Genomic DNA, 8,960 nt, shown 5'->3' with positions numbered 1-8,960 from the left:
CCGATGTTTAAGTGAATAAAATAGCCTTGACAGCCTTACTTACTGGAGTTCCACAATATTCACTTTGTTCTCTCTCACCGGACTTGTGTGTGTGTAATGTTAGGTGATGTAAAAGAGGAAAGCAGGCATTTGGACCAAAGCACTGTGAGGCAAGGGAGGGGGAGACTCAAAATGTTTCCAAACTTAAAATGCATTTTTGCCCCGTTTGTGTTGTTTTACTACTTACACAATTATTTAAAGTATAAAACATTGTTATTTACAATGCACAGAGTGGTTTTAAATCATATTTTTAGGGGGGGGACAACCCTCAGATAGGAACCCTCCTGTTTAATAGATTTATTTTCAAAATTGTCCATTTTGTACCTGCAACCTCTTAAGTTTCTATTTTTCTAGGCAAATGTTATGCTGTACATTGCAAAACTAAGTATACTAAGTATTTTTGTCTTGTTTTCAGTACAAATATTCTTATATCAAGATACATTTACTTGAAAAGCAAAATGACATACGATATTAAGTTTTATTTTCTGATATTTCGAATTAAATTAAATTTTCTTTACACCACTGGCATTTTTTTTTTTTTTGCTTTGTTTTAAGCATAAATGTAAGTTTTATTCAAAATATCAGAAAACCATTTATATGTCATTTTGCATTTCAGGTAAATGTATCCTGATTTAAAAATGTTTATACATTTGTTCTGTCAAACAAGAGAAAAATACTGAGTAAAAAACTTTTTACAGTGCAATTAATATTCATGAGCCAGGTTGACAAGGTTTATATCCATTTCATATTGTTTACATCCATTTTCATATTGTTCATGTGCCCCTGTATAAATTAATGTACATTTACTGCTGATATTTTAGTAGGTTTACTTTAAAAATGTAATTGTTGATTTTGAACCTGTGACCTGTTATATCTTATGTATCAGACTTATATAGCAAAGGTCTCAAGATACATACCTATATGAACTAACATCTCATAGTTTGATAAGGAGCTGTCTTCTTCGCTCTCTTCTTGATTAGCGATGGGTTTTTTATACTAAACAAGGTGCATTTCGTTTGGCTGGTTATTGATTGGATAAAGGAATCAAATGAAATGTAGAGGAGCTCATAATGATGGAGCTCGCGGAGCAGAGGAATGCTGATGGACTCTCTGCTGTGCTCTGAGGAGCCTAAAGAAACTGCTGTCAGATCAGATCTCGCAGCAGGCCTCGGATGGATCAATCAAGAGTCCAGCCTTTAAATCCGAGTGACTCCCTATTGCATACACTTGCCTGTGTAAATCCAGGAACGCGCACTGCGGGTCTCTCTCAGTCCAGTTTGATTTGTCTCATTGTGACTGAGTTGCGTCAGTCGCCCAGCCTTGTCATCCCAGCCTTGAACCACTAATTGGAGTCACAAACCCAACATCTCCCACCCCCCACCCTCCACCCTCCAAATCTGTAATGATTGTTTTTTTAATGAAAAACCGAACCACAGTGCCTTCACCAGCAGAGCTTAGAAGTTTTTTCAGTAACAGATTTTTGTTATAATTAATCAATCATTGTTTAATTGTGATTAATTTAGTCCCATCTGTGGACCAACAAGTGGAACAAGCAGGTTTGCATGCTGACCTTACAAAACTTTAAAGTTGTATTTAATCAATTACTTTTAACAGGCACGCAATGGGGCGATTAACCCTATAAACAAAAGGCCTCTAAATATCAGCTTGGGTTTACTTGATTTTATCATGTTAATATCAAATATGATATACGTCAGGTTTATACGTCATCTCTCAATCATCATTGTATTGCATTTCATTACGTTTTGCCCCCAAAATAAAAACTACAAAGTTTTGATCATAAAACTAAGCACTGAAATTTTTTATCTTACTAAGACAGATTATTGGGAGATATAGAATGACAGATATTCATATGCATTTTATGTTAGTAGTCTGATATACTGTCATTGATTTACAGTACATTGCAAGCTATCATAATTTCATCTTATGTTTTGGCCATATAAATATCAGTAACTGCACCAAATTGCATATTTTAGCTTACTCTGGGTCTGAATAAATGTTTCAGACCCAGAGTGTTTTTTGTCTAAAAGTTTAGACATTTCAGAAAATTAGATTCTCTTGACTATGATTTCATATGTCAAGCTTGTAGCCTGTATTATGGTACAGTATGTGTGCCTTATCTGAATTAAATAACCACGTGTATTCAGTTTTGCAGCGATGAGAAGTGCAGATAATTGTTTTAATAATAAAACAAAATCCAATAATCAACCAAATTAGCTAAGAGTTAGAAAAGAGGCCAGCATTGCTGCACTGACACCAAAACCTGCCGGCGTCAACAGTGACTGACTGCTGACTGCAGGCAACTGTGCCAAGACCGGTAGAGTCCACCACGAGAGATCAGTCTCCAACAGTGACTTTACTGTTGATTAAAAACTACAGTTACTACTATTGAGTCATCGGTATGAGGTAAGAGGATTATGTCTATCGATGCAAGAAAGTTACTGAACCAGCGTTGCAGAAAATGCCAATATTGAGAGATTCTGATTTAAAAGAGCGGCAGCTCCATTTCCTAACAGGAGAGCTCATTATCGAGCCTCCGTCAGGGTCAGTGGTCTAGGTGGAGACTGCCGCTCATTAAAGAATGATTTACTCTGTAGTTGTTTGAAGAATAGGCATATAGTGTCAAGAGAGTGGTTTATGTACTTTCCCAATTATAAGGACGTGTTGTTTCTCCTGTAAACTTTTTTTCCCCCTTCAGAATCCTGAAGGTTGAAAGGCAGTGGACTGAATGCTTTTATGCCCAGAGGCTAAGAATCTTTTAATCCATCTATGACTGCTGATCAGATCTCCGGGATGACCTGACAGTTGATTAGGAGGAATATTGACAGACAGACTGACAGTGCTGTTCTAATGGGAGAGCAGGTCAGTCTTCACCAAACATGTGTCTGTGAAACCTGCATATGATGCAAACTAACATAGAGGAATATTATTACAACACGAAACCCTTCACATGCATGTTGGGAAATGGCATGTCAAAAATAAAGACTATCAAAACGAATAGGAAAAAATCTTTTAAAAATATAGTTTTAAACATGTGGCACATAATTATACATGTAATATTTGTATTTATTAATTTTGCATGTCCATTATAGGGCTGACCAATTTTAACAGAACAGCTTTAATCAAGCTTAGCGTTAGTTCTAGCAGGTCACGTTAGTCAAGCTCGCATCAGCTGATCCTCATCTACCTATGGGAATATGACATCTATCTAAGCATTCATATACAGGTGCATCTCAATAAATTAGAATGTCGTGGAAAAGTTCATTTATTTCAGTAATTCAACTCAAATTGTGAAACTCGTCTCTGTCAGTCAGGATTCAGCCTTCTGATTCTCCTTTGAATCAGACTAATTCTAAAATGTGTACATAACATTATTGAACTTTAACGATATCTGCAATGCATTTGTTGGTTCTGTTCTGTTTACCCTGGGGGTTATCGCTGCTCTCCCTGCTCTCATCCATGCTAGGCTGCATGGATGTGCAGGGAGTTCTTGCCCAGAACAGAATCATACCGCCAATCCAAACTGTATGCTAATTGTCAATCATCTTTGACGATAGTGGTCCTGACAGAACTGCTTTTTTTCCCCAAGAAATAATAATTAATAAAGGATTTAGGGTTGTTCTGTAGTGGCATTTCATTTGTATTAAGAAATAATGATAAAATATTATGCCAAACCACAAACCAAGGTTTTCTGTTCAAGAATTGAAAAAAAAAAAAAAAAATGGATACCACAGACTGTCTGATTTACTTAATCATATTGTGGTCTACACAACAAAATTGTGTTTCTCTTCTAAACTTGATTACTTTCGAATAACTTAATTCTCTAAAGTGTGCAGCATGCTAGATTAAGTTATGGAAGGTGAATGTGAACCAATCAAGTACTCGAAAATGATTGTTGAAAATGATGTTGACATTACTGAAACTGCAGTACCTAGCATGATTCCTCAAGGGACTTAATGAAGAGAGTAAAAAATTTGGTATTATTTTAAGTGTTTTTGAGCAAGACGAGAGACTTGAAAGTGTTGAATGTTTCATTATGTTGGGATTTAGAACCATTTCAGTTACACTGGGTTACCATTGTGCAGGCTAAGGAACATAATCATTTTTATGCTGCTTTACTAAAAGGGCATATAATATTTAGCATTTTGCATGCTAATACGTGCTATTGCTTGATCATTCGTAACTAGTACAGCCTTATAATTTAGTGATGTGACACCAAAATATATGAAATTGAATAAATGAATATTGTCAGAGAATATTGCCCTATAAAATCACTTTTAGACTACTTAATTGGGTCATTTAAAAATAACTTCATTCCATGATGTTGAAATTGTTTGTGTAACTTGACTGGTTGATGTAGAACCAGTATACATGATTAAATTATGTAAATATAACACATTTTTATTGAGCTTTTTTCTTTTGTTATAATATCCATGCAGCTGTATCACAGAGACATGTTTGACTTTACGCCACCCAAAAAAATATCAAAATGAATTTTAATTTAAAAGAATTAGAATAGAACTATAAAGGCACTGCATGCCTGAAGTGCATTTTTAATGTATTTTTTAATAAATTATTTGATCTGGACAAAGAATATCTTTGGTGCATGTGCATCATGTCATGCAAAAATATATCTTAATTTTTTTTTTTAAACCCCATTGGCATTTTTCCCTTATTTTAAGCATACACCTCACTATATATTGTTAGACTTATCCTAAAAATAAGAAAACTAATTTCAAGACTTCAAGATATTTTTTTTCAAGATATATTCTCTGAAAACAATTATATGCAATTAATTTTTCTTACATATTTTACCTGGAGAACAAGATCAAAATACTAAGAAATTATTTTTACAGTGTAATCCCATAAGGCTCCATATAAAGTGAGTGTGTACGTGTCTAGCTGAGAATCCATACAGGGATGGAGAGTCCAATCTCCTGTGGCCACCCAGCGACTGAGCTGTTAAATAGGTCGACAATGTAGGTCAGGTGTCCTCCTAATGCATGCATGTCTGCACTTCAAAATTCAGATACTACACCTGCCAGCCCAATTTCCTTTATGAAAAAGAATTGCAGTTTATTTTTCTTTACCATTGTTTTTCTGTCACATCATTGCCATGTCTGTGCGAGTAGGTGTCTACATGCGTGTGGGCATGCTTTCACATCTGTGTGTGTACAAGCATGTAAGTCCAGATCTCAGGAGGCCATGTCAGTTTTAGGAAGAATTACACTGCCTGTCAGAAACCCAGACACATTCGCTCACAAGCTCTATTTACACAGAAAGATGAAGTACGGATGAATCTGTCATAAAGCTGTGTTCCCATCATCCCCGTCCTCTGCATCAGGTTCAGACAGGAAATGAAGCATCCCAAACACTGGGAAAGCAGCAATTAGCTCCGTCTGATGGGCACTGCTGGGACTCTTAAACACAGGCTCCAAACAGCCTCAAAAGATCTTTTCAAGGTAGCACGCTTGTTTGCGGCCGTGTATGTTTGCATTCCCGTGTGTGTTCAGAGTGATTATTTTTCAGTCTGAAGAACGAGGCCTGCCAGAAACGGAAGAGTTATATTGAAATGACACATATGCTGCAAATTGCAATCAACTTTTCTATCATGTCTCCAAAGCAGACATTTGAAAGCAGAAGCTAAATCCTCAAGGAGAAAAAGAGCAAGGAGTGAAAAAGGGCTGGTGAGCAGAGGACACGCACAGATCTGGATTCAAATGCGAACCGTTCCTCCGCTTCACTGCTTTTAAGAAAGAAAAGATCAGGCTCTTTATGGTGTGTGTGTGTGTGTGTGTAAATAAAATGGCATATTAAAGGTTTTATCAGTGCCACAGCTCAGTGCCACAATGGACATGGCTGAGATGCTTCATTCACGGTGTGAAAAGGGTTTAACTCAGCTTGCTCGTTAAGCCTCCTCCACGTCTCTAAATGCACACACATTCTCACACACACACACACACACACACACACACACACACAAACAAACACAAATAAACAAGGCTCATTGTGTGAGAGCTGAATATAAATCAATGTGCTCAGACTGTGAAGATGGGTGTTGTGTTAATGGTGTATATATTTTTTTTTTTAAAATTTTATTATTTTTTTTATGCATTTTATTCCTGTGACGGCAAAGCTGAATTTTCAGCAGCCATTATTTCATTTTCACACGATCCTTCAGAAATCATTCTAATGTGCTGATTTGCTGCTCAAGAAACATTTCTTATCATTATCAATGTTATTGATGAATAGAAAGTTCAGAAGAACAGCATTTATTTAAAATTGATATCTTTTGTGACATTATAGATGTCACTTTTGATCAATTTAAAGCAGTAAGTGCAGTTGTAAAATAATAGATTCTGTTATTGTCAGCTTTAGTTTGAATCGAAAAGTCTAGTAGTGAGTCTGAATGGTGAGTCTTTTCACCCACAGTATTAACTGATTTTGAATCATTGCATAATACTGGCTATTTAAATAGTATTGATGTAAATGATATGCAGTGTAATACGAGCTAAAAGGAACATATCTCATGTTTGGTGTTGAGCCTTTTAAAGCAAGAAAAAAACCTGCTTTAAACATTTATTGAGGTGTCTCAACTTGCCTCTGATAAGTAATATTCACATTTGGGTATCGCACCAGATTGAACTCATGTGGGTCAGCGAGGTGGAAAACATTAAAATTAATTTGTGAGTAGACTGAGCCTCATCACATACATTTTTATAGTCTCTCAGACAAGAGTATTCCTCTCGATGTCTTTCCCAGCAGCTCTGAGCCATGTACTTGCTCTCCACAATCTCACATTGGTTCTGGCAGGGCATGGTATTCATATTTCATATTACACTCGGTTTGTAATTTATTTTCCTTCCCACTTCATTTTGCTCAGTGTGTGATTCAGTCTCTTTAGCCCCATATGCTACCCTCTGGATTATAAAATGAAAATGCATAGCGGAAATATTGAATTTAGGCATACTCTGTCAGTCTGTTTTTCGCACTCTTTCAATATCTCCCGCTCTCTGTCTTTATCTGTCAAATATGGATGCTGGCAATCTCTCTGCTGCTCTGAGGACACCCACAGAGACAGAAGCTGATTCCTGTCTCAGGCAATGCTGTGGAAGCAGGTTTCTGTGTGTGTTCGTGAGAAAGACACACAAACCGGAGTGTGCACAGACAGACCGCTGTCCTTGTTGTAATGTTGCCCTACTCTAAGAGTAAAACGGCAATATATCTAACTAATATGTCCAATTTAACTGCCACATTTCTGTCAATGTTGTGGGTCTTGTTTGTTGTTGTTAGGAAAATGAGACCGCTTAACCAAGCCCACAGAATGAGTCACAGCGGGTGTTTTAACGGATGCAAGTGTGTTAAAACTGAAATGGCAAAGATTTAAATAACCTCACAGAGCTGTTTGTTTGTGTCAGAGCTGTGGCCCAGTGAGTAATTCTTTTATGATACATAAATAGAGCTGTTGTGTTCGATTTTGAATATCCTGATCCTGATGCTTTCCTATTAAAAGCTAATTTGTACTAGGTTAAAGGGATACCTAAAAATAGTCATAATTAGTCATAATTTTCTCTTTTGTTCCAAACCTGTATGACCAAACCTGTTTTTCGTCCGTACAATGGAAGTCAGTAGCCCTATTTGGAGGGGACTAGTTTTCTAAATGACATATGAGTTACAACTCTTATCACACATGCCTTTTTTATGTTCCTCTTCGGATGGGACTAACATCTATAAAGGCAGGTCACGTGTTGTGGTGTGCATCCAATATGACGTATATGCCTTTATATATGTAATTATTTTTTGATATAGTTTTAATTATAAATCAACTTCATATGAGTCTATAGAAGTGGCAGCTTATATTAAACACAAACAGTGCTACTGACACTCTTTGACACGCACACACACTAAGGAGGTGTGTGTGTGTAAATAAAATGGCATATTAAAGGTTTTATCAGTGCCACAGCTCAGTGCCACAATGGACATGGCTGAGATGCTTCATTCACGGTGTGAAAAGGGTTTAACTCAGCTTGCTCGTTAAGCCTCCTCCACGTCTCTAAATGCACACACATTCTCACACACACACACACACACACACACACACACACACAAACAAACACAAATAAACAAGGCTCATTGTGTGAGAGCTGAATATAAATCAATGTGCTCAGACTGTGAAGATGGGTGTTGTGTTAATGGTGCCATGGGGCAGATTAGATCAGGTTTCGCTTAACCTGATCAGAATTTCATATAAGATGTTTGTGTAATTACTCACATGCATTTTTCTGCCAATTTTTTTTCTTTATTTAAAATATTGGATTTAATGCACTGTTAAGATCAAAAGGTTCTAAAATAGGATAAAATCAAAGAAAGTCACTGTATTACTGGGTCTTTCTTGCAACAGAAAGCTTTTATGCACTAAATGTGCAGTTCATGTGTACAAAGCAAATAGGAAGAGAACTGATAGTATCTCGATGAGGAAGTAATGGTACATAATGTGGGCCATTCTGAGACTGTAATCATTGTTGCTTTGATATTATGGTCCAGTCTTATCTAATCAATACTAATGTCTTTAGAATGACTTACAATGACTTATTACAAAAAAATATATTATGATGATCATGATCATAAGCAATGGTCACAGTTAATGGCTCTAAAGCAGTGATTCCCACACGTAGGGGTACGTATGAGTAGAAAAGGGAACTTATTTTTGTCAACTTCTTTGGATGAAATGAAACACTAGTTCAAAAGTTTTAGGATGGTAAGATTAATTAATTAATGTATTTATTTATTTATTTTTGAAAGTCTCACCAAGGTTGCATTTATTTGATCAAAAATACAGTAAAAACAGTAATATTGTGAAATATTATTACAATTTCAAATATCTGTTTTCTTTATATATATAT

General features: G+C 36.1%; 1 protein-coding gene across 1 annotated transcript in view; it reads right to left on the bottom strand.

The window, feature by feature from the left end:
* Positions 1–8,960, bottom strand: part of LOC107733662 (GDNF family receptor alpha-4-like) — a 102,993-nt gene that overhangs the window by 15,607 nt on the left and 78,426 nt on the right. The gene's annotated exons all lie outside the window — the stretch shown is intronic.

Source organism: Sinocyclocheilus rhinocerous, unplaced genomic scaffold, assembly GCF_001515625.1.
Source record: "Sinocyclocheilus rhinocerous isolate Xijiao unplaced genomic scaffold, SAMN03320098_v1.1 scaffold789, whole genome shotgun sequence".
NCBI classification, from domain to species: Eukaryota; Metazoa; Chordata; class Actinopteri; order Cypriniformes; family Cyprinidae; genus Sinocyclocheilus; species Sinocyclocheilus rhinocerous.
Note: the sequence above shows the minus strand (reverse complement) of the source record. Positions and strands in the feature narration are given on the sequence as shown.